The sequence below is a fragment of the Capra hircus genome, chromosome 17 (assembly GCF_001704415.2).
Source record: "Capra hircus breed San Clemente chromosome 17, ASM170441v1, whole genome shotgun sequence".
Taxonomy (NCBI): domain Eukaryota; kingdom Metazoa; phylum Chordata; class Mammalia; order Artiodactyla; family Bovidae; genus Capra; species Capra hircus.
In genome coordinates, this window is record NC_030824.1 from 68,369,568 (window position 1) to 68,396,250 (window position 26,683).

At 40.0% G+C, this 26,683-nt stretch overlaps 1 pseudogene; it reads right to left on the reverse strand.

Moving 5' to 3' along the window:
• On the reverse strand, positions 3,849-26,354 carry LOC102168933 (annotated as a pseudogene).

Below are 26,683 nucleotides of genomic sequence, written 5' to 3' on the forward strand. Positions count from 1 at the left end.
TGAACTGCTTGTATATTTTGGAAATTAATTCTTTGTCAGTTGTTGCCAATGCTGTTATTTTCTCCCATTCTGAGGGTTGTCTTTTCATCTTGCTTATAGTTTCCTTTGCTGTAAGCTTGTAAGTTTGATCAAGTCCCACTTGTTTGCATTTGTTTTTATTTCTGTTTATCTAGGAGGAGGGCCATAGAGGATGTTGCTTTGATTTATGTCATCAAGTATTGTGCCTATGTTTTCCTCTAAGAGTTTTATAGTTTCTGGTCTTACATTTAGGTCTTTAAACCATTTTGAGTTTATCTTTGTGTATGGTGTTAAGAAGTGTTCTAATTTCATTTTTTATATGTAGCTGTCCAGTTTTCCCAGCACTACTTATTGAAGAGTCTTTACCCTATTGTACATTCTTGTCTCCTTTGTCAAAAATAAGGTACCCATAGGTGCATGGGTTTATTTCTGGGCTTTCTGTCTTGTTCCATTGGTCTATATTTCTTATTTTGTGCCAGTACCATACTGGCTTGATGACTGTAGTTTTGTAGTATAATCTGAAGTCAGGAAGGTTGATTCCTCCAGCTCCATTCTTCTTTCTCAAGACAGCTTTGGCTATTCAGGGTCTTTTGTGTTTCCATGTAAATTGTGAAACTTTTTGTTCTAGTTCTGTGAAAAATGTCATTGGTAATTTGATAAGGATTGCATTGAATCAGTAGATTGCATTTGATAGTATAGTCATTTTCATAAGATTGGTTCTTCCTACACTGGTCAGGAAGCAACAGTTAGAACTGGACATGGAACAACAGACTGGTTCCAAATAGGAAAAGGAGTACGTCAAGGCTATATATTGTCACCCTGCTTATTTAACTTCTGTTCAGAGTACATCATGACAAACGCTGGGCTGGATGAAGTACAAGCTGGAATCAAGATTGCCGGGAGAAATATCAGTAACCTTGGATATGGAGATGATACCACTTTAATGGCAGAAAATGAAGAGGAACTAAAGAGCCTCTTGGTGAAAGTGAAAGAGGAGAGGGAAAAAGTTGGCTTAAAGCTCAACATTCAGAAAACGAAGATCATGGCATCTGGTCCCATCACTTCATGGCAAATAGATGGGGAAACAGTGGAAACAGTGTCAGACTTTACTTTTGGGGCTCCAAAATCACTGCAGATGGTGACTGCAGCCATGAAATTAAAAGACACTTACTTCTTGTAAGGAAAGTTATGACCAACCTAGATAGCATACTAAAAAGCAGAGACATTACTTTGCCAGCAAAGGTCCATCTAGTCAAGGCTATGGTTTTTCCAGTAGTCGTGTATGGATATGAGAGTTGGACTGTGAAGAAAGCTGAGCACCAAAGAATTGATGCGTTTGAAGTGAGGTGTTGGAGAACACTCTTGAGAGCCCCTTGGACTGCAAGGAGATCCAACCAGTCCATTCTAAAGGAGATCAGTCCTGGGTGTTCTTTGGAAGGACTGATGCTAAAGCTGAAACTGCAGTACTTTGGCCACCTCATGCGAAGAGTTTCCTCATTGGAAAAGACTCTGATGCTGGGAGGGATTGGGGGCAGGAGGAGAAGGGGACGACAGAGGATGAGATGGCTGGAGGCATCACTGACTTGATAGACATCAGTTTGGGTGAACTCCGGGAGTTGATGATGGACAGAGAGTCCTGGCATGCTGCAGTTCATGGTGTTACAAAGAGTCGGACATGGCTGAGCGACTGAACTGAACTGAACCCAGGAACATGGAATATCTCTCCATCTGTTTATGTCATCTTTGATTTCTTTCATTAGTGCCTTATAATTTTCTGTGTATAGTTACTTGGTCACCTGAGATAATTTTTTCTTCCTGGATATTTAATTCTTTTTGTTGCAGTGGTGAATGGGATTGATACCTTAATTTCTCTTTCTGATTTTCCATTATTAGTATATAGAAATGCAAGTGATTTCTGTGTATTGATTTTGTATCCTGCAACTTTGCTAAGTGCACTGATTGGCTCTAATAATTTTCTGATACTATTTTTAGGGTTTTCTGTGTAGAGTATCATGTCATCTGCAAACAGTGAGAGCTTTGCTTCTTCTTTTCTGATCTGGATTCCTTTTATTTCTTTTTCTTCTCTTATTTCTGTAGCTAAGATTTTCAAAACTATCTTGAATAATAGTGGTTAGAGTGGACATCCTTGTCATGTTCCTGATCTTAGAGGGAATGCTTGCAGTTTTTCACCATTGAGAATGATGTTTGCTGTGGGCTTATCATATATGGCCTTTACTATGTTGAGGTAGGATCCTTCTATGCCCATTTTTTGAAGAGTTTTAATCATAAACGGGTGCTGAATTTTGTCAAAGGCTTTTTATGCATCTATTGAGATGATCATATGGTTTTTATCTTTCAATTTGTTAATATGGTGTATCACATTGATTAATTTGCATATACTGAAGAATCCATGCATCCCTGGAATAAACCCAACTTGATCATGGTGTATGAGCTTTTTAATGTGTTGTTGAATTCTGTTTGCTAGAATTTTGTTGAGGATTTTTGCATCTATATACATCAGTGATACTTGCCTGTAGTTTTCTTTTTTTGTGTTGCATGTCTGGTTTTGGTATCAGGGTGATGGTGGCCTCATAGAATGAGTTTGGAAATATTCCTTCCTTTGCAATTTTTTGAAATAGTTTCAGAAGGATAGGCATTAGCTCATCTCTAGGTGTTTGATAGAATTCACCTGTGAAGCCATCTGGTACTGGGCTTTTGTTTTGGGGGAGAGTTTTGATCACAGTTTTGATTTCAGTGCTTGCAGCTCGGTTGTTCATTTCTATTTATTCCTGGTTCAGTCGTGGAAGATTGAACTTTTCTAGGAATCTGTCCATTTCTTCCAGGTTATCCATTTTATTGCCATATAGTTGTTCATAATAGTCTCATAACTCTTTATTTCTGCTTTATCTGTTGTAACTTCTCCTTTTTCACTTCTTTTTTTAAAAAATATGTTTACTACAATAGATGCAATTCACATCTGACTAGTTTTGTTTCCTGTTCCCTCCCACAACCATGTTTATTGGCCCATTTCCTCATATTTGAGCAATCAATGTACTTCTGGCACATACGCCCAGCAGTACTTTAAACCCATTCTTTCAGGGTCCAAATGGATTTCAATAATTTATACAAACAAGTCGGTTTTACTCAATCACTGCAATTTTAAGCTACTGTACACAGGAATGAAAAGATTATAGAAAAGTGCCATAGCAACGGTACCTTAAGAAAGGGGAGCCTTAAAAATTGGATAACATCAGATCATGGATTTCAGAGGGGAATGGAACACACAGAAAATGAAAAACATTCTCTGCAAAACAAATGGAGAAACACTGCTCTTGATCAGGTGCAAGTGTGGAAACAGTTGTTTCATGATATTTTGTATACTGCCCGTATGGTTCAAAATCACATCCTTAGACAGATCACCTGGCACTTGCACTGAATTTTTGAAAATGCAAGATTTCTGACTGATAAATTAACCCCCTCCCAATTTTTCTTTAAAAAAGCTAATTTTGTGGACAGGTTTAAATGTAAAAGTCCAGGTATTTAGCCACCTCAGCATTGATTAGTTTTGGATGTCTAAGCTCTGCTACACATAGCTTCCCATGGTGTCACTCTACAAAACATAGTTACAATGTGAAGAATACATGTACAAGAAATCTACTTTCAATCTTGTATCTTTCCCCTGAATTGCATCTCACAGACTCCAACCCCTTGTCATTTCCTTTGCCCAGCTTAATGGTCCAAAGTCTACTTAAATGTAGCTCAAAAATGTTAAGACTGGATGACAGATTTACAGTTCCTGTTCTCAACACCATGTGCAATTATTCACATCTTCACATCATGAAAAAATTCTGATTTTTTAGCTTTTCGAGTTCCTTCATTTGTTATCTCAAAAATAGTATCCTTTGCTCTCACAAAGTTGCTTGAATTTCACATACTTGGAATAAAGATCTTAAATATTTTTAATTCAGTACAAATTCCTGACATATGAGCACTTCCCACGTTATGGGCTTCTCACAATCTTGATGCCTGCTTCTCCGCATGGTCTGCAGGCCATCCTTCAACGTGCTTGATGAGATTTTCATTGAAATGTGCTGCGAGCGTCAGTGTTAGTGAACACGGAGGTTGGGCAGAGGAGTTCTGCAGTAGAACTGCTGTATTTAATGCATTACTACTAGACGTGTGATTTGGACCAGGTGAAGGACTTGTCTGGCTATTTGAGCACTGAAGAGGAGTGACAGGTTCACGACTTGCTGCCTGGCAGCAGTTACAGGCTGCTGTGTGGCTGACTGTGAAACTGGTCCTTGCTTAACTACTGGAGTACTAGCCTTTGGCTGTGATGAAGCAGGAGGAGTGCTGATCAAAGGTTTGATGCAGACTGTGCTTGTCTGGGGTGTGCTTATCCTTGGAGACACATGCAGTCACGGAGATGATGTGTCAGACGTTAAATACATGGAGACTGGTTGGATGGTTGGGCTTGTGTGGGGAGCTGAGCAGCTTGAGAAATCAGAGAAGTTATGTTGAAAGCAGATGGTCCAACAGTAAGAAAGTTATGAATTATAGACGGCAGTGAGGCTCGTGTCACAGCAGCTCTAAGAACTTCATTTATTATGGATGTGTCCACATTAGAATTATGAAGCTGCAGCACGGCTTGCAAAGCAGGAAGGAACTGTCTAAGCAGATTTGGGTCCTGACGTAATGGAGGTATTGGTGAATGTGAAACAGAAGAGACAGAAATTGCTGAAATGGGTGCTGGAGGTGCAGATGTGGAGTCCAGAGGCTGAAGATGTGGAAGTTGTGCAAGAGTGTGATACAGACTTTTCTCCTGATGTAGATTCTTTTCTTTCTGTTCTTTGAGCAGGGACAGAAGATGTTGGTGTAGGCACTTTTGATAAAGTAAATACTCCATTAGCATCAGATGATTTCTTTGGCTGGTGATCAGCCTGTAGAGCAAATGGACAAGAAGGAAAAGTGCTTGGGGTAGAAGTTGGATGAACCACTGCTTTGATGGGGTGCTGTATGGCTCAGAACTGCTATGGGTCTCTGCTCTTAGAAGTCTGTTCAGTTCAGTTCAGTCGCTCAGTCGTGTCCAACTCTTTGCGACCCCATGAATCACAGCACGTCAGGCCTCCCTGTCCATCACCAACTCCCGGGGTTCACTCAGACTCACGTCCATTGAGTCCGTGATGCCATCCAGCCATCTCATCCTCTGTTGTCCTCTTCTTCTCCTGCCCCCAATCCCTCCCAGCATCAGAGTCTTTTCCAATGAGGCAACTCTTCACATGAGGTGGCCAAAGTACTGGAGTTTCAGCTTCAACATCAGTCCTTCCAAAGAAATCCCAGGGCTGATCTCCTTTAGAATGGACTGGTTGGATCTCCTTGCAGTCCAAGGGACTCTCAAGAGTCTTCTCCAACACCACACTTCAAATGCATCAATTCTTCGGCGCTCAACTTTCTTCACAGTCCAACTCTCACATCCATACATAACTACTGGGTGATGCCAGGTCTTGTATACAAGTGGTTGCCTTTGTGGGAGTTCTCACTGTTTGAAACTCCCAAGGGTTAGGAATTTCTGGTAGTCTAGGTTCTCAGAGTCAGCGCTCCCACTGCTCAGGCTCAGGGCTTGATCTCTGGCCAGGAATGGAGATTCCATGGGTGGTTTGTTATGGTATTAAGTGGGGTTAAAACAAATACCCCCAAAGAGAAACCAAAGATGAACACCAGACAAATGGCAGTTACAAAATCTGGCACATAATAATTGAAATAACGAAATATATCCACATACATATGCACCCATAAGCAAAGTCAAAACAGTCCAACAGAAATAAAGTACAATAGATTGACCCAGCAAACAAAGGAAACTAAAAAAGATATCTGCCAGTTAAGAACTAAACTAACTAAAGCACAAACCAGAGAACAAAACTAAGCAAGGAGCTAACTTTGGAATAAAAGAATGAAACCAAAACTAACAAATATGATGAGGAAAAGAAAGAAAGAATAGAAATGCAAGGTTAAATAGAGGTAGATAAAGAAGACTTGTATATGTTAAAGATTAGCTGCAAGGGGGAAAGAACAGTAGTAAAAGCAAGCAAAGGAATTAATTTAGAAAAAATAATAGGTTAAAATTTTTTAAATTTTTAATTAAAAAAAAGAAAAAAAAAAACAAGGAAAACTCCAGGGAACTGCAAAAGACCAATATAGATACAGAAGTTTATAATAACAATCAAAAATGTGATTAAAAAAACCTCAGAACCTTAATTAGATTTCATAGTGCTAATAAAATTGGCAATTACAACAGAGGGGGAAGAAAAAGTGGAAAAAAAAAAAACCCTGAAGAAACTACAGAACAAGTAAATATATAAGAATAGTACACGGTTTTCTTGAGTCTGCTGTCAGCATCCTTTCCCTCGCTGGGAGTCACAGCCCACCTCACCTCCATAGGCTGCCCTCCTACACTGGCTAGTCTCTGGACCTGCTGTGGGGGCAGCTCAGACTCTAATCTGGTCCTTCTCCTGAGTGTCCTTGCCTCCAATGTCCACAGCTATCAGAACTAGTGCATTTTCTTTTGTGGCAGCTCTCAATGTCCTTTTATATATTACATAGACTCAGAATCTGCCTAGTTGATCTTGTGGATTTAATTGGCCACTTGTACAGCTGGTGGGAAGATTTTAGGTCTTCTTCCTTAGCCACCCTGCCCCTGGGTTTCAATTGTGGTTTTATTTCCACTCTTGCATGGGGTGTGGTCCTGAGGCTGCCCTGGAGGATTTGGGTCTTCCCTGGTGAGAGCCGGGTGTGGAGGTAGTGAAGCTACTTGGGTCATAGGGGTCCTGGCAGCACCAGGTACTCAGGGTAGTTGGCAGCTAGAGCAACAGGAACTGTAGTGCTGTAGAAGGGTATAGAAACTATGGTATTGGCCAATACACTTCAGTATTCTTGCCTGGAGAAACCCTTGAGCAGAGAAGCCACAGCTACGGGTCGCAGAGTTGGACATGACTGAAGTCACTCTGGATGTATAGACACAAGACTTTTTTTTCGTCTCTGGCAGCTCTGCCCCAGTGAAGGTTGAGCATGAACATGGCACAGCTGCTTGGGTTGCAGGGACCTTGGCAATACAAAGTATTCAGGGACATGGTCTGCCTCCACTGCAGGAGTTATGGCCCTATCAGAGTCTTGTTTTGAGCCTCATGTAGCTGGTGATCAGAAGGCCTCTTTGGCCAGTCTTTCTCCATTGCTCTGCCCATTCAGGCACTTAGTGGGCTCCCTTGCCTGGGGTCCTTCTCTGTCGTTTGGTGCATCAGACACTTAGAGGGGCCCCCTGGCTGGGGTCCTACTCTGTAGGTCAGCGTGTCAGGCTCTTAAAGGAGCACCCTGGGTGGGGTCCTATTCTGTAGATCAGCGTGTCAGGCCCTTGAAGGGGCACCCTGGGTGGGGTCCTACTCTGTAGTTCAATGCATTTGTTGTGCATTTGATGGGCCAGCTTCTCATGTTCAGCTGCCCATGCTGAGGTGTGGGGAGAGAGAGGCTATGGTGCTGGCTCCACCCCCTACATGTGACTCAGCAGTATCGCCTTGCTTCCATGGCTGCCTGGCTTTCCTCCACAGGCATTTCCCACTGCAATCTCCTCCCTCATGTCCCCTCAATCTGTCTCTCCACCGTCAACAACAGCCCTCACCCTGGCATTACTCCACAATCCCTATACTCCAGCTCCCAGCCCTTGCACCTTGTAGGGGAGCTGCGTCCCTGTCCGCGGTATGTATGGCTATGGCAAGGACTGTCTGATTCTCATTCCATTTAGGCTGCCACAGATCAGCTGTTTCATTCTCAGCCTTAAATGTTTCTCCTCTGACTCAGACAATTGCCCCGATGTGGGGATCGACCCCTGCTTGCAGGTCCAGTCCTAGTAACATGCCTGTTTTTCCCCCTAGTTCCTTCATCTTACTGAGTTTTACGTGGTTCTATATATTCTTTTCTGGTGGTCAGGTGCTCCTGTCCACTCTCAGCTGGTGTTCCAGATGCACTTCTGCCTCTGAGGGTGTGTTCCTGAAGTATCCTTGGAGAGAGATGTACTCCACGTCCACCTACTCTTCTGCTATCTTGTTCTCTCACTTTGGTTTTGTCAGCTAAAAAGAGATACTGATTCTCAGCTCTAACAAAGACATCACTGGGGCAGGGACCTCTCCTCTCATTTCCACACCCTACCCATAATTCCTTAACACACACTGTTAAAAAGTTATCTAATAAATGTTGTCCAGAAAAAAAAAGGTATTATGTATTAAACACATGATATAAATACATTATATGTATTTTACTCTGTAAATTCTGTTAAGGCTTAACTCACATATTGCTTTCTACTTGATTCCAAGTTTCAGTTCACTTCTGTTCTCAATTCATTGTGCTCATGTCTGTTTCACAGCTAAACTCTTCCTACTGGTGTGGAGCTAGCTGTGAACATGCCAGTCTTTGCCACTGGATTGTAAGCAGGAATCACCTTACAAGGCTGTGCATCCTCCCTTGCCTGAGCACAGCCCCTAAATGATAGAAAGTGCTCAAGAAGGATTTGTTAATTTAGCTGGTACTGTCCTGTGCTTAGTTGCTCAGTCATGTCTGACTCTTTGTGACCCCATGGACTCAGCACACCAGACTTCCTTGTCCTGAACCAACTCCCGGAGCTTGCTCAAACTCATGTCCCTTGGATCGGTGATACCATCCAATCATCTCATCCTCTGTCGTCCTGTTCTCCTGCCTTCAACCTTTCCCAGCATCATGGTCTTTTCCAGTGAGTCAGTTCTTTGCATTAGGTGGCTAAAGTATTGGGAGTTTCAGCTTCAACATCAATCCTTCTGGTGAATATTCAGGGCTGACTCCCTTTAGGATTGACTGGTTTGATCTCCTTGCAGTCCAAGGGACTCAGAAGACTCTCCTCCAACACCACAGTTCAAAAGCATCAGTTTTCAGTGCTCAGCTTTCTTTATAGTTTAACTCTCACATCCATACATGACTACAGAAAAAAACATAGTTTTGACCTTTGACTAGTTTGGCATTCCTTTTTCATATGCTGTCTAGGTTGGTCATAGCTTTTCTTTCCAGGAGGAAGCGTCTTTTAATGTCATGGCAGCAGTCACCATCTGCAGTGATTTTGGAGCCCAAGAAAATAAAATCTGTCACTTTCCATTGTTTCCCAGCTATTTGCCATGAAGAGATGGGACCGGATGTCATGATCTTTGTTTTTTGAATGTTGAGTTTTAAGCCAGCCTTTTCACTTTCCTCAACAGGCTCTTCAGTTCTTCCTTGTTTTCTGCGATAAGGGTGGTGTCATATGCATATATGAGGTTATTGATATTCTCTGGGCCATCTTGATTCCAGCTAGTAGTTCATCCAGCCCGGCATTTTGCATGATGTACTCTGCGTATAAGCTAAATAAGCAGGGTGACAATATACAGCCTGATGTACTTCTTTCCCAATTTGGAGCCAGTCTGTTGTTCCATGTCCAGTTCTAAATGTTGTTTCTTGGCCTGCATACAGATTTCCCAAGAGGTAGGTAAGGTAATTTGGTATTTTCATGTCTAAGACTTTTCCACAGTTGGTTGTGACCCACACAGTCAAAAGCTTTGGAATAGTCAATAAACAGAAGTAGGTGTTTTCCTGAAACTCCCTTCCTTTTTTGACGATCTGACAGATGTTGACAGTCTGACCTCTGGTTCCTCTGCCTTTTCAAAATCCACTTTGAACAGCTGGAAACTCACAGTTAATGTACTGTAGAAGCCTGTCTTGGAGAATTTTGAGCATTACATTGAGTGCAATTATGTGGTAGTTTGAGCATTCTTTGGCATTGCCTTTCTTTGGAATTAGAATGAAAACTGGCTTTTTCAAGTCCTGTGGCCACTGCTGATTTTTCCAAATTTGCTAGCATATTGAGGGCAGCACTTTCACAGAATCATCTTTTAGGACTGGAAATAGCTCAACTGGAATTCCATCACCTCCACTAGCTTTGCTCATAGTGATGGTTACTAAGGCCCACGTAACTTCAGACTCCAGGATGTCTGGCTCTAGGTGAGTGATTACACCATCATGGTTATCTGGGTCATTAAGATCTCTTTTGTACAGTTCTTCGGTGTATTCTTGCCACCTCTTCTTAATATCTTCTACTTCAGTTAGGTCCATACAGTTTCTGTCCTTTATTATGCCCATCTTTGCATGAAGTGTTCCCTTGGTATCTCCAATTTTCTTGAAGATATCTCCAGTCTTTCCCATTCTATTATTTTCCTCTATTTCTTTGCACTGATCACTGAGGAAGACTTTCTTATCTCTCCTTGCTATTCTTTGGAACTCTGTATTCAGGTGGGTATATCTTTCCTTTTCTCCTTTGCCTTTATCGTCTCTTCTTTTCTCAGCTATTTGTAAGACCTCCTCAGACAACAGTTTTGCCTTTTTGCATTTGTTTTTCTTGAGGATGGTCTTGATCACTGCCTCCTGTACAACTAAATTGATTCTAATCTAAATAAAAGATATTTAAGAAGGTTCAAATTTGCATGTGGGCTTGCCTTGTGGCTCAGAACATAAAGAACCCACTGCAATACCGAAGACCTGGGTTCCATGACTGTGTTGGGAAGATCCCTGGAGAATGGAAAGCTATCCACTCCAGTATTCTTGCCTAGAGAATTCCATGAAGAGAGGAGCCTAGTGGGCTACAGTCCATGAAGTCATAAGTTTGCATACAAATTTACTGATATTATCGGGCTCCTGTAGGAACCAGAGATCAAATTGCCAACATCCGCTGGATCATGGAAAAATCAAGAGTTCCAGAAAAACATCTACTTCTGCTTTATTGACTACACCAAAGCCTTTGACTGTGTGAATCACAAGAAACTGTGGAAAATTCTGAAAGAGATGGGAATACCAGACCACCTGACCTGCCTCCTGAGAAATCTGTATGCAGGTCAGGAAGCAACAGTTAGAACTGGACATGGAACAACAGACTGGTTCCAAATAGGAAAAGGAGTACGTTAAGACTGTGTATTGTCACCCTGCTTATTTAACTTATATGCAGAGTACATCATGAGAAATGCTGGACTGGAAGAAACACAAGCTGGAATCAAGATTGCCGGGAGGAAAAAAAAAAAAAAAGATTGCCGGGAGAAATCTCAATAACCTCAGATATGCAGATGACACCACCCTTATGGCAGAAAGTGAAGAGGAACTAAAAAGCCTCCTGATGGAAGTGAAAGAGGAGAGTGAACAAGTTGGCTTAAAGCTCAACATTCAGAAAACGAAGATGATGGCATCTGGTCCCATCACTTCATGGCAAATAGATGGGGAAACAGTGGAAATGGTGTCAGATTTTATTTTTGGGGGTTCCAAAATCAGTGCAGATGGTGACTGCAGCCATGAAATTAAAAGACGCTTACTCCTTGGAAGAAAAGTTATGACCAACCTAGATAGCATATTCAAAAGCAGAGACATTACTTTGCCGACTAAGGTCCATCTAGTCAAGGCTATGGTTTTTCCAGTAGTCGTGTAAGGATGTGAGAGTTGGACTGTGAAGAAACCTGAGCACCGAAGAATTGATGCTTTTGAAGTGTGGTGTTGGAGAAGACTCTTGAGAGTCCCTTGGACTACACGGAGATCCAACCAGTCCATTCTGAAGGAGATCAGTGCTGGGGTTTCTTTGGAAGGACTGATGTTGAAGCTGAAACTCCAGTACTTTGGCCACCTCATGCGAAGAGTTGACTCACTGGAAGACTCTGATGCTGGGAGGGATTGGGGGCAGGAGGAGAAGGGGACGACAGAGAATGAGATGGCTGGAGGGCATCACGGACTCGATGGACATGAGCCTGAGTGAGCTCCAGGAGATGGTGATGGACAGGGAGGCCTGGTGTGCTGCGATTCATGGGGTCGCAAAGAGTCGGACACGACTGAGCGACTGAACTGAACTGAAGCATATACATTTTTTAATATATGTCTTAAGTTGAATTTTTTCTTCAAGAAAACTGATGAAATCCTGACAGTTTATCTGAAATTACAAACCAACAGCCATTTCTTTCCATCATGAGTGAACCTTTTGTTACCTAATGGTATTAATAACGTCAATTCAAGCAGATGGTTAGTTTCGGTGAAAGTAATGCTGTCAGCAGCCCATCTTTGTGCACACACAATTTCAAGAATTGACTTTATGGTCTGTTTTTTTAAGTAAAATCTGTTTTGTTGAATTCACTCTTCAAAACATTTAACTTGTAAATATATAGCTGCATTGACTTTCTCTTTACTGAAAGTGTGTGTATATGCAGGTCTTCAAATCATGTTGTCAAAATGTGACAATAAAGTCATGTGTGATTATTGTAAACAAATATTTTGAAAGTTGTATTCAGATCTACTGAAGGGGACATATCATTTAAATTAATATCATTATTTTAGTCACTCCTGATTTTTGCCTCAAACAAACATTCAAATTTGTTCAACTTGCCCAATCCATTACTTTCAAAGGCTTTTGGATTTTTCAGAAATTGCTTCCATTCTCAGTGGATTAACGCCATCACTGAGACGACCTTGAAGTCTGGCTCTTTTTGACTTCTCTTGTTGTATAACATATTGTCTGGCTTACAGTAGATTCTCAACAAGTGAATAACTCTGCATCTGAAGAAATTCTCAAGAATGCCTAAACTTCTTCAGTGCAGAGAACTTATCTCCAGTTTCTGACATGTCACATAGCTCAGCCCCACAACTGAATATTATACAAAAAAAAAAAAAAAGCACATTCCATTTTGAGCTGAAAATTAAAACCCATATATGGAAGTCTTTCTACCACATGTTGAAAATTTAGGAGGAAATGAGTCATAGTCAAAGCAATAAAACACCAAAACTTTTCAGTACAATGTAAACTTTACTGTTTCAAGTTCTTTAAAATACATCATCCTATTTTGCATAATTCATATTGCATTATCCTCATCACAATCAAGTAAATGTCCAGACATAGAAGAATTCAGGTTTTATGATGAAGACCAAAGTTAATGTAATTTGTGGAATGCTTAATAAGAAAAAGAACATAAAATTGTATAAGAAAGAATACTTATTTCAAATGAAGAAAGAAATCACAATAAATTGCAAATTTAAAAGATGATGAATACCCTAATCATCTACAAAATCCTGGAAAATAGTTATATATATATATTTTTTTTTTTACATTTTTTTTTTTAAATTTTAAAATCTTTAATTCTTACATGCGTTCCCAAACATGAACCCCCCTCCCACCTCCCTCCCCACAACATCTCTCTGGGTCATCCCCTTGCACCAGCCCCAAGCATGCTGCACCCTACGTCAGACATGGACTGGCGATTCAATTCTTACATGACTGTATACATGTTAGAATTCCCATTCTCCCAAATAGTTATATTTTAATTAATGAACTACCTGATACATATCTGTAGGACATTTTCCCTATATTTTTGACAGTATACTCTTTCATTGCCTACTCATATGACAATTTAATATCATTTTATCGAGGTATCTTAAAGGTCATTCAATTTTTATTTTAGCCTGTTTGATTATTGTTTTTTAAGATGATAGTTGGGATGCATAAAATATGCGATTTCACAAACAGAATTCCATTCATGACTTGCAGACCACCTCAGGATTGTGCCCTAAAAACCCGAGAATTTTGACAAACTCTATTTGGCATTATTCCTAACATGAAAAATATTTATCACTCATTGATAATTGTATACACTGGATTATAGAATATATTCCTAAAATGTATTTTATAGTAACTAAAGCCATGTAACGGAGAAGGTGATGGCACCCCACTCCAGTACTCTTGCCTGGAAAATCCCATGGACGGAGGAGCCTGGTAGGCTGCAGTCCATGGTGTCGCCAAGAGTCGGACACGACTGAGCGAATTCCCTTTCACTTTTCACTTTCATGCATTAGAGAATGAAATGGCAACCCACTCCAGTGTTTCCTAAAATGTATTTTATAGTAACTAAAGCCATGTAACGGAGAAGGCGATGGCACCCCACTCCAGTACTTTTGCCTGGAGAATCCCAGGGACGGGGGAGTCTGGTGGGCTGCCGTCTATGGGGTCGCACAGAGTTGGACACGACTGAAGTGACTTAGCAGCAGTAGCAAAGCCATTTAAATAGTTAGTCTGAAAATTATATATAAATTAAACATTAAAGACTTCACATCACAAAGATATATAATTTAAGTGACAGCTTTTCCACATCTTTCTTAGTTGTAAAGAAGTTATTGATAGCCCTTATTTATACAGACAGTGCACTCTTGAAAGACATTTTATTTTATTTTTTATTTTCATTTTTTTGGAATTTATTGTCCTTTTTATTTTTTTTTTCTCACTTTATTTTATTTTATTTTATTTTATTTTTTTTAATTTTTTATTTTTTTTAAATTTTAATATCTTTAATTCTTACATGCGTACCCAAACATGAACCCCCCTCCCACCTCCCTCCCCACAACATCTCTGAGGCAAAGGGAAGAGAAGGTTATCTGGAAGCCAAATGAGATCAAGCAGTGACAAATAAGGCTAATACACTGACAATCTAGGTCTAGGAAACTTTAATACTGTATTAGCTGAGCAAGTTACTCAATCCATCTAAGTTTTTGTTTTCTTATCTGTAAAATGAAGACATTAGTAATATCTACCTATAGAGCTTTTGTGGGAAGACTGAATCACTTATATGTAAGGTCCTCAGCACATAATTAGTACTTCATAGTTTTAGGCAAAATTGTTACTTGGATTGTGAGCTTCAAATATTACTAAGGTTTATTATTAGCTACTTCTTGAAATAATGATCAGCAGACTACCAGTTTTTTACAGTGTAGATTGTTCTTCCCTAATGTTTGAGTTTCTTCAGAACAGTAGAATCAGAACAGCCTACCACAGTGATCATTTTCCTTTGTGCTACAGCAGTAACTATGTGATATCTGTTTGAAATCAGCTGGAGATTTGATTTAGTTTAAAGCTGAGTTATGTTCTATATCCACCAAATACTTTAAAATATATTTTTTAGTGGTTACCTGCTTTCATAGCCAGAGATCAGAGACAGGGGAGAAAGTAGAGAGAGACATAGAGAGAAAAATGTGTCTCAGTGTCTGTCTTGTTCATTACTGTTATGGAGTCATTGTCTGTGTTACAAGGTATTATTCCTAGGATCCCTTACAATAGCTAATACAAGCTATAGGCTCTCAGTAAATGCTAGGCTTGAATTTAGTGGTTGAGAATGTAAAATAAGAAAATGCTTAAATAGTTGGTTTATTTTTTTTTTAATATCTATTTCCAGCCGTCTTTTCCTAGATACTTGAATACTATTCTAATGAAGATACTGAAATAGGAAGTTCCACAATTAATTTTTAACTCTTATTTTATTGAATGATAATAAAATATCTTTTCCAAAATGTATTTATGCTAAAGGAGTAGATATGATATCACTTATATGTGGACTATAAAATATGACACAAATGAACTTGTCTCTGAAACAGAAACAGACTCAGACATAGAGAGCAGAGGGGAAAGGGGGTGGGGGAGGGATTGAGTGAGAGTTTGGGGTTAGCAGAGGCAAACTAGTTTATATATAGTGTGGATAAACAACAAGGTCCTACTATATAGCACAGGGAGCTATATTCAATATCCTGTGATAAACCATAATGGGAAAGAATACAAAAAAGAATGTGTGTGTGTGTGTGGTGTGTGTGTGTGTGTGTGTGTGTAATTGAATCACTTTGCTGTTCAGCATAAATTAAAACAACATGTAAGTCAACTATATATACTTAAATTAAAAAAAAAAATGAATGGATCAAGTTTCTGCCAGTTGCCCTGCCATTCTCAGTCACCATCTCCATGCGCTGGCTCAAACCTGGACTGCTAGCATGCCTGCCTTCCAGTTTGCAGGCAAGAATTAAGTCCTGGACAGACAGCTTGCCTGTCAGACGGAGACATCTGGAGGTTGCCCACTTTCCTTCCTCACTTCCCATTGACCTGTTGAGTCACATGGCCACACCTGGCTGCAAAGGAGGTTCAGAGCTGTCATCTTTAGCTGGGTAGCCATGTGAGAGGGAACAAGGAAGAACAGTCTTGAAGGGACAAGTAGTGCAGTCTATCACATTCTCTATGAACAGCTTAAGCAGCGGTTTTTGTGTGTGTGTTGGAATTACTCAAAGCACTACTACACTTCTTCTCTTCCTTAGGTAGTAAAGTGTTTTTTGTGTGTGTGTTCACTCGTGTCCAACTCTTTATGACCCATGACTGTGGCCTGCCAGGCTGCTCTGTCCATGGAATTTTCCAGACAAGAATACTGGAGTGGTTGCCATTTCCTTCCCCATGGGATCTTTCTGACCCAGGGATCAAACCCACATCTCTTGTGTCTCCTGTGTTGGGAGGCAGATTCGTTACTACTAGCACTTCCAAGTGAACAATGACATAGAACAGAGCATCCCTGTGAGAATGGACTCACAGGCTGCTATGTAAGAAAGAAAGAAGCCATTTCATTTCAACTGTGTATCCAGGGATATCTTTGTTAACATAGTTAACCTTTATCTTAACAAATTCAAAAATAGGTACCTAGAGGTGGTGTTTTGTCATAACAAAAAATGATGGTGTGTTATATCAGTGGCTGGTGATGAGAAAGATATTGCAGGCTGAAATGCCCTTGGAGATTTGTCATCACATAATAAAACATTTGGTAAAATTGTCTCTTTGACAAAAATCTCTTTGTAAACTAGGAATAGAAGAGAATGTAGCATTCTTTTTCTCTAAAATAACTATATCTAACATCACCTTTAATGGTGAGGTGTTATGGTCTTTCCCTTTGTGATCAAGAAAAGGACAAGCATGTTTGCTATTGCCACTTCCACCTAAAACTTAACATTCCAGTGAGTTCAATAAGATGAGAAAAACAAATAAAAAGTATAATTATTAAAAGGAAGAAACACAACTGCCATTATTCACATAAAGTTTTAAAAGAGTTTCCAAATACAATATACATAAATTGAATTGTACAAAGATATCATTCACAAACTTGTCAAAAATATAAAGCACTTTGAAATAAATTTAACAAAATATATAGCAGGCTTCTAAGATTATTTAAATAATTGTAAAATATTTTTATTGAAAAGATACTATAAAAATGGATAGATATGCACAATATTCACAGATTGGAAGACTAAACACTGTCCAGGCCAATTCATTCAGAGAGTCAATGCCATTGAAATCAAGATCGCCTTAATGCTTTGCATGTGACTTGGCAAGCTGAGTCTAAAATGTATACAGCCTACAATAAGCCAAGCTCACCCTAAAGAGGAGCAAATTGGGAAGATTTGCTTACTAGATATCGAACTTTTTTTTTTTGTAATATAGTAACTAAGGCAGCTTGATATTGGTGTGGAAAGAGACAAGCCAGTGGAACAGACTAGAGAGCCCAGAATCATATCCACAGCATACAAGTACTTGATATTTGAAAGAGGCAGTACTACTGGCCAGGGGAGATGAAATTTATTAGTATTTATAATTGAAAATAAATGAAAGTGAGTTTCGCTTGGTTGTGTGTGACTCTGTGTGATCCCATGGATTATACAATCCAGGGATTGGATTATTCTCCAGGCCAGAATACTGGAGTGGATAGCCAATCCTCTCTCCAAGGGATCTTCCCAACCCAGGGATTGAACCCAGCTCTCCCACATTACAGGTAGATTCTTTACCAGCTGAGCCACCAGGGAAGCCCACAGTTGTATTCAGGTGGAAAAATATGAAACTTGATCCTACTTCACATCATGCACAAAAAACAATTTCAAATAAATTAACTCTTTCCATATGATTCTAACAGGCACATTTTAACATTCAGATATCTCTGAAATCAGAATGCCATATCATAGTTTGTCTTTTTTGTGTCTGTTGAAAACATAGTCTTTATATTTCTGTGTTGAAAAAATTGATGGTGGGTCTTATATTTGATGATGACTTAGGTTTGATGAAATATGGTGGAACACATTGGGTTTGATTAGGAAAATAAAACTCAAACTTCCAAGAATAAAACATTTTAATGCAGGCAATTAGAATTTCCCACAACTAACAGAATGACTAAGGTAGTAAAGAGACAAGAAGGCACCATTCCTGATCTTGCCAATCAATGCTTGAGAGTTCACATGTAGGCAGCTGTAAATCTCAGGACCTCCAAGAAGCTACTGACCACTCCCTCAGCTCAGGAAGCCACTTGTAGTGATCTCAGAGACCTAGAGCACCCCAACTTCTTAATTTGAAGATATGCTTTCCTATGAGCTTCTGACACTGTTCAGTTCAGTTCAGTTCAGTCACTCAGTCATGTCTGACTCTTTGTGACCCCACAGAAATGCAGTATCCCAGGCCTCCCTGTCCATCACCAGAGTTCACCCAAACTCATGTCCATTGAGTCGGTGATGTCATCCAACCATCTCATCCTCTGTCATCCCCTTCTCCTCCTGCCTTGAATCTTTTCCAAAATCAGGGTCTTTTCAAATGAGTCAGTTCTTCACACCAGGTGGCCAAAGTATTGGAGTTTCAGCTACAGCATTAGTCTTTCCAATGAATATTCAGGATTGCTTTCATTTAGGATGGACTTGTTGGATCTTCTTGCAGTACAAGGGACTCTCAAGAGTCTTCTCCAACACCACAGTTCAAAAGCATCAATTCTTCAGTGCTCAGCTTTCTTTATAGTCCAACTCTCACATCCATACTTCACTACTGGAAAAACAATAGCTTTGACTAGGCAGACCTTTGTTGGCAAAATAATGTCTCTGCCTTTTAATATACTGTCTAGGTTGGTCATAGCTTTTCTTCCAAGGAACAAGTGTCTTTTAATTTCATGGCTGCACTCACCATCTGCAGTGATTTTAGAGCCCCCCAAAATAAAGTGTGTCTTGTTTCCACTGTTTCCCTATCTATTTGCCATGAAGTGATGGGACCAGATGCCATGATCTTAGTTTTCTAAATGTTGAGTTTCAGGCCAACTTTTTCACTCTCGTTTTTCACTTTCATCAAGAGGCTCTTTAGTTCTTTGCTTTCAGCCATAAGGGTGGTGTTATCTTCATATCTGAGGTTATTGATATTTCTCCTGTCAAATTTTGATTCCAGCTTGTGCTTCATCCAGCCCAGCATTTCTCATGATGTATTCTGCATAAAAGTTAAATAAACAGGCTTATTTATATATTGTTTTCCTCTATTTCTTTGTATTGATTGCTGAGGAAGGCTTACTTATCTCTCCTTGCTATTCATTGGAATTCTGCATTCAAATGGGTATTTCTTTTCTTTTCTCCTTTGCCTTTCACTTCTCTTCTCTTCACAGCTATTTGTAAGGCCTCCTCAGACAGCCATTTTTCCCTTTTGCATTTCTTTTCCTTGGGGATGTTCTTGATCCCTGTCTCCTGTACAGTGTCACAAACCTCCATCAATAGTTCTTCAGGCACTCTGTCTATCAGATCTAATCCCTTGAGTCTATTTGTCACTTCCATTGCATAATCATAAGGGATTTGATTTATGTCATACCTGAATGATATGACAATTTAAGTCTGAATTTGACAATAAGTAGTTCATGGTCTGTGCTATAGTCAGGTCCCAATCTTGTTTTTGCTGACTGTATGGAACTTGTCCATCTTTGGCTGCAGAGAATATAATCAATCTGATTTTGGTATTGACCATCTGGTAATGTCCATGTGTAGATTCTTCTCTTGTGTTGTTGGAAGAGGGTGTTTGCTATGACCAGTGCATTCTCTTGGCAAAACTCTATTAGCCTTTGCCCTACTTCATTCTGTACTCCAAGGCCAAATATGCCTATTACTCCTGGTGTTTATTGACTTCCTACTTTTCCATTCCAGTCCCCTATAATGAAAATGACATCTTTTTCAGGTTTTAGTTCTAGAAGGTCTTTTAGATCTTCAAAGAACCATTTAAGTTCAGTTTCTTCATCATTACTGGTTGGGGCATAGAGTTGGATTACCATGATATTGAATGGTTTGCCTTGGAAACGAACAGAGATCATTCTGTTGTTTTTGAGATTGCATCCAAGTACTGCATTTCGGACTTCTGTTGACTATGATGGCTACTCCATTTCCTCTAAGGGATTCTTGCCCACAGTGGTAGATATAATGGTCATCTGAATTAAATTCACCCTTTACAGTCCATTTTAGTTAGCTGATTCCTAAAACGTCCATGTTCACTGTTGCCATCTGCAGCTCCAATTTGCCTTGATTCATGAACCTGACATTCCAGGTTTCTATGCAATATTGCTCTTTACAGCATCGGACTTTCCTTCCATCACCAGTCACATCCACAACTGGGTGTTGTTTTTGCCTTGGCTCCATCTCTTCATTCTCTCCGGAATTATTTCTCCACTGATCTACAGTAGTATATTAGGCACCTACCGACTTGGGGAGTTCATCTTTCAGTTCATCATCATCTTTTTGCCTTTTCATACTGTTCATGAGGTTCTCAAGGCAAGAATACTGAAGTGGTTTGCCATTACCTTCTCCAGTGAACCATGTTTTGTCTCCACCTGTTTGCATAGTATTATAAGGAAGTGATGTGCTCAAGCCAGAGTTTTGTCCTCATTGTGTATTGTATGTCCCCTGGGAATGATGTAGATACATATCTAACTTCTTTCTAGATTATACTTTTCTGGGTTTGATGAGTCACTATGGATTGGTGGAGAAGCTGCTCATCACCAGGGATCCTAAATTTTGAGCTGGCCACAGTAACTGGTTGGAACTTTGAATATTTTTCCTTGGGAGAAGGGTTTTGAATGTGCAGGGAGAATGGTGTGAAGGTTACTTGGGTGGACAGAGGGACAGACTATTGCTAGCTGCAAATTGCTTCTTTCACTGAAGGACTTATTGCTGTTTCCATCTGCTATGTCAATGGTAATTTGCTCTTTAAATCCCTCATCCGAGACAGTATGGTATGAAAATGTGTGTTAATTAACCTTAATTCACACTGGCACTGGTGAGTTGCCCATAGAGGGAATACGCACCCCAGGGATGTTGCTTTGGCATTTAATCAAAAGGGCCCTCTTAGAAGAGAGAGTTCCTATGAGCTTTTAACAATTATACAGAGTGAAGTAAGCCAGAAAGAAAAGCACCAATACAGTATACTAACACATATATATGGAATTTAGGAAGATGGCAATGACGACCCTGTATGCAAGACAGGAAAAAAGACACAGATGTGTATAACGGACTTTTGGACTCAGAGGGAGAGGGAGAGGGTGGGATGATTTGGGAGAATGGGAATTCTAACATGTATACTGTCATGTAAGAATTGAATCGCCAGTCCATGTCTGACGTAGGGTCCAGCATGCTTGGGGCTGGTGCATGGGGATGACCCAGAGAGATGTTGTGGGGAGGGAGGTGGGAGGGGGGTTCATGTTTGGGAACGCATGTAAGAATTAAAGATTTTAAAATTTAAAAAATAAAAAAAATTAAAAAATTTAAAAAAATAAATAAACTATCTTTATCTCTATTCAATAGTAGATGCTTTGTTAATTAGCAAAATGAAGGTTAGAAATCAGTTTTTGCTGGTGAAATTGTGTTGAAGACATATGGATTAACCAGAAATATGGAGTATAAGCCCAGTTGGCCAGTAGTCTGTGCCCTGTACTATGGTGCCTATGGCTTGATTCCAAAACATTGCTTCTGGGCAGCCTTCTATTGAGACAAGTCCAGGTGCTTAATACTAAACACTAGGTCAGCTGACCCTGCCTTTGGAATATTATAGGTTTTGACTCCAGTGAACATTTCATCTGTTAAGTTCAGAGCACCTAAAAAGACAGAGCTGGGACTCAACCTCACAAACAGATTTCTATTTATTTATTTGTCTGCTTGCTCATGGTTGTTTGGAGGTGTAGACACATTCTGTCTGAGAGTTATTTTTACTGGAAATTGATAGATCGTGGAGAGGCTCCAGAGGACCTTACTTATGTCTAATAGATGTTACCTATCGATGACTACTTATTTCCATATAAAATTCTGGTAATTGTTAATAGCTCTACTGGCTGAATCAGTTCAGTACCAAACACATTCTAGGGTAACTTCTCTCCAAACCCTTCTCATAAGTATTGTTTCCCACTGAGATACTGTTCATCTCATCTATACATTTCACAGAACATTTCATCTTTTCATCGCATGGCCCAGCTCAAAATTCCACATTCTCATGAAGCCTTGGCTGACTCTTTTGATCTTTCCTGTCATTTCAAGGGACAAATAACACACTTACATGTGGCACATATGAAAAAAGCTTTTGATCATACACTTATTTCTGTGTTCATTATGTAATTTAGATACAAATTAATTAGAAAACAAAATCTGCATTAAATGGATCCCAGTTGGTGATGCTGCCAATCATGACTGGGCATCATTCCTTTGCAAATGGAAAGCAGTGTTGCTGCTTTGCTCTCAAGGTCTCTGCTCTGTCATCTTGTGCTTTTTAAAAAATCACTGCTCTTTTGTTCTCTTGTTTAGCTTGGGAGATTTTGAACTTTAATAGAAACAAAACTACAAAGGCCAAAGGTGATAGGAAAAACAGCAGTTACTGAATATGTGGATTAAAGATCAAAGGAGGGCAATTTTATATCTGCCTTTTGCCAGTTTTAATCTACTAATTCATTGCATTTAACTTGTAATAGAAACTATAGAGTATATTGGTATTAAAGCTGTTTGTTACTGAAATTCTTACAGGAAAAGAGAACAATTTTGTATAATGAGCCTGAAGTTGTATAGCTCCATTTTAATTTAATAGTTTTCACACATTTGAAAAAACTTAAGGAACCTTGAGATGAATACATATGTTATATATACATATATGTTATTTTATATGTTCATATATAAGGTTTGTAATTATACATATATAATTATGTAAATTATATACATGGAATTGCATTAGAAAATACAACTATTAGAAATAAAAATTAGAAAATACAACTGTGAAGTACTTAGTTGGTTAATGGTTGAAGTAATGTCCAGTCAATGGAATTTAAAAATCCTCAAGAATAGAAACCCAGTGAACACTTCTTTGGATTTTCCAAATGGCTAACAAGTCCTAGGCACATGATAGGTGATGGCAGAAGGGAATAGGAGGGGAAGGGATTCAACATCAAGTAATGATTGACTTAAAATCCAGGAAATCAGCTTCATTATGTCATTATTTTTCTAAACATTTTATAAACCCAAAAACTCATAACAAGATACCTCATAGCAACTCATATGAACACTGAGAACTTGAAAGCATTTAGAAAGAAAACTGTGTCAGATAGAGCCAGGTCAAACAACAGATTCAGATAACAGAATTTCTAGATACAAATGGAGGGCAGGTTTCCAAGATGCCGTTGTTACTTGGGGCTCAATTGCTGTATCAAAAAGAGCTCATTTAATTTGTTCTGTCAGATTTCATAAACAATTGTATAATTCCAACTTGTAACTTGACCTAATGAAAGCAAACAGACAAACAAACCTCTAATACTTACCCACTGGGCAATATGGGCTAAATTCTTTAACATCTCTAGGTTTTACTTGTGACTTTTATAAAACGGGGACACCAGTATTCCATGAGCTAATTTGTGTGGAAGCATCTGTCACTGTGCCTGATACATACCTAACAATCAATAATATTAGTTTTCTAGGAAACAAGCTGAAATAACTTATTTTCAGAGAGTTTTCCATAAGTTATATCAGACTGTCAATTATTGAAAGCAACTGAAGGCAATATTAGAGGCAATGTTACAAGAGGCTGAAGAGTACAAACTCAATCAAATTACATATAGAACCTGTGACCTTGGACAAAGGCTTAAACTTTCTGTGCCTCAGTTCCATTACTTTTAAAATAGAGATAATAAGAACTTCCTTGTTATGAATTAAGTTATTTGATTATGGAAAGCATTAAGAACAATGCTTGGCAATGGCAAGTAAGCAAAAAATTTCACTGAATATTAAAATTCATGAAAAGACTTATGAGGAGCCATAGAGGATAGTAACTCTCAGAAATGAATGTGATTCAGTTATTTTTGTCAAGGGATTTGTAATAATTGCATGTGGTAGGAGGGAGGGAATTTAGGCTGTTTAACCAAATATTGAATATATGCATGATAAGTTGTTGACTCTTTGTGACCGCATGGACTATAGCCAGCCAGGCTCCTCTGTCCATGGGATTCTCCAGGCAAGAGAAGCAGAGTAGGTTGCCATGCTCTACTCCAAGGGATCTTCCTGACCCAGGGATGGAAGCTGCTTAATCAAATCTTAAATAATGTATAAAATGAGATACAAAGCAAAAAGATGAACTATTATAAGAATGTAGAATAAGGACTTGGTGATTCAGACTATCAGTGGGATATTCAAATGAGCTGTGGCATTTGAAAAGGCAATAAAGGATGAAAATATTTTAATAGAGAAAGGAAGAAAAGTATTTCTTCTCAACAGAAACACAAGAGCACATGCATGAGGTCTTAAGAATGCTTGGAATATTTGGGAAATAGAAAAGACTGGAATGTAGGCGGGATTGGGAAACTTGGGACTAGAAGAGGATAGGAAGGTATTTTGGAATCACATAAGCAGAACTCTCGTGCAGTGCTAAAAATCCATTCATGTAAAATGAAGGCTAGCTCCCTTCTTACTCACCATAGGTAATACATTATAAACTGCTTGAAATTAAGAACTGAATCACATTCATCTTTGAGTGGTATTATTCACTAAAACTTTTAGTAAAATAATTTACAATGATAAGCTTCTTTTTTAAAAACCAAATCGTGGCTTAGCTGGTAAAGAAACTGCCTGCAATGTGGAGACCTGGGTTTGATCCCTGGGTTGTGAAGATCCCTTGGAGAAGTAAAAGGCTACCCACTCCAGTATTCTGGCATGGAGGATTCCATGGACTGTATAGTCCATGGGGTTGCAAAGAGTCAGACATGACCAAGCAACTTTCACTTTCACTTTTTCACTTTCAACTTTTTTAAAATTGAGGTAATTATAGACTAGGGCTTCCCAGGTGGCTCAGTGGTAAAGAATTCTCATGCCAATGCCAGAGTTGCAGGAGACATGGATTCAATCCCTGGGTCAGAAAGATTACCTAGAAAAAGAAATTGCAACCCATTCCCCTATTCTTGCTGGGTTAATCCCATGGCCAGAGGAGCCTGGTGGGTTACAGTCCATGGGTCAAAGAGTTAGACACAACTGAGTGATTGAACTCAGCAATTACAGATTAACATGCAGTTGTGATGGATAAGATGGCAGAGGAGTAGGTGGATGTGGAATACATCTCTCTTCAAGGATACATCAGGAATACACCTTTAGACACAGAAGTGCTTGCAGGATACCAGCTGAGAGTGGATAGGTGTACCCGACCACTGGAAAAGAATATATAGAATCATGCAAAACTCGGTAGGACAAAGGAAACAGGAGTGTTAGCAGGACTGGACCTGCCCTTGGCAGGTGGGGGAACTGAGGCAGGGGTCTGATCCCCACATTGGGGCAATTGTCTGGGTCAGAGGAGAAACATTTAAGGCTGAGAGTGAAGCAGCTGATCTGTGGCAACATAAATGGGATGAGAATCAGACAGTCCTTGCTGCAGCCATACATATGTCGGGCAGGAGCGCAGGTCTCCTGGAAGGGACAGAGGCTGAGAGCAAGAGTTTAGGGATTGTGGCACAATCCCAGTGCAAGGGCTGCTGTTGACTGTAGCGAGATGGATCAAGGGGATGTGAGGGAGGAGATCATGGGGAAATGCCTGTGGAGGAAAGCCAGGCAGCCATGGAAGCAAGGCAATACTGCTGAGTCATACCATACAGGGGTGGAGCCATCACCACAGCCTCTATCTCCCCACGTGCCAGCATCCACAGCTGAACAGTAGAGAGTCTGGCCCATCAAGCACCTGATGGATGGAACAACAGAGTAAGACTCCACTCAAGGTAGCCCCTTTAAGTGCCTGATGCACCAAATTACAAAGTAGGACTGCAGCCGGGAGTCCGGGCATTGGGGGGGGGACCCCCCCAACAGAGAAGGACCCCAAGCAAGGGAGTCCTCTAAGTGCCTGAATGGGCAGAGCTGCGGAGGAAAATTAGCCAAAGAGGTCTTCTGATCACCTGTTACCAGAGTCTCAAAAAAAGGCTCTGATAGGGCCATAACTCCTGCGGCTGAGGCAGACTGTGTCCCTGAATACTTGGCGGCATCAGGGTCCCCGCGACACAAGCAGCTGTGCCTCCTTCACTGTCAACCTTCCTGAAGCAGGGCTGCGGCAGGCAAAAAAGTCTTGCATTTATGCAAAACAGGGTTACTCGGTCATGTTCAACTCTTTGTGACCCTGTCAATTGTGGCTGGCCAGGCATCTCTGTCAGTGGTGTTCTCCAGGCAAGAACACTGGAGTAGGTTGTCCTACCTTTATAGAGCATTATTTCCAACTGCCCTAGCCGCCAACTCCCCTGAGTACCTGGTGTTGCCAGAACCCCTGCGACCCAAATAGCTTCACCACCTCCACACCTGGCTCTCACTGGGGAAGACCCAAATCCTCCAGGGCAGCCTTAGGAGCAAACTCAGTGGACGACTCACAAGCAGGTGTGGAAATAAAACCACAATTGAAACCCAGGGACAGGGTGGCTAAGGAAGAAGACCCAAAACCTTCCCACCAGCTGTACAAGCTGCAAATTAATCCAAACGA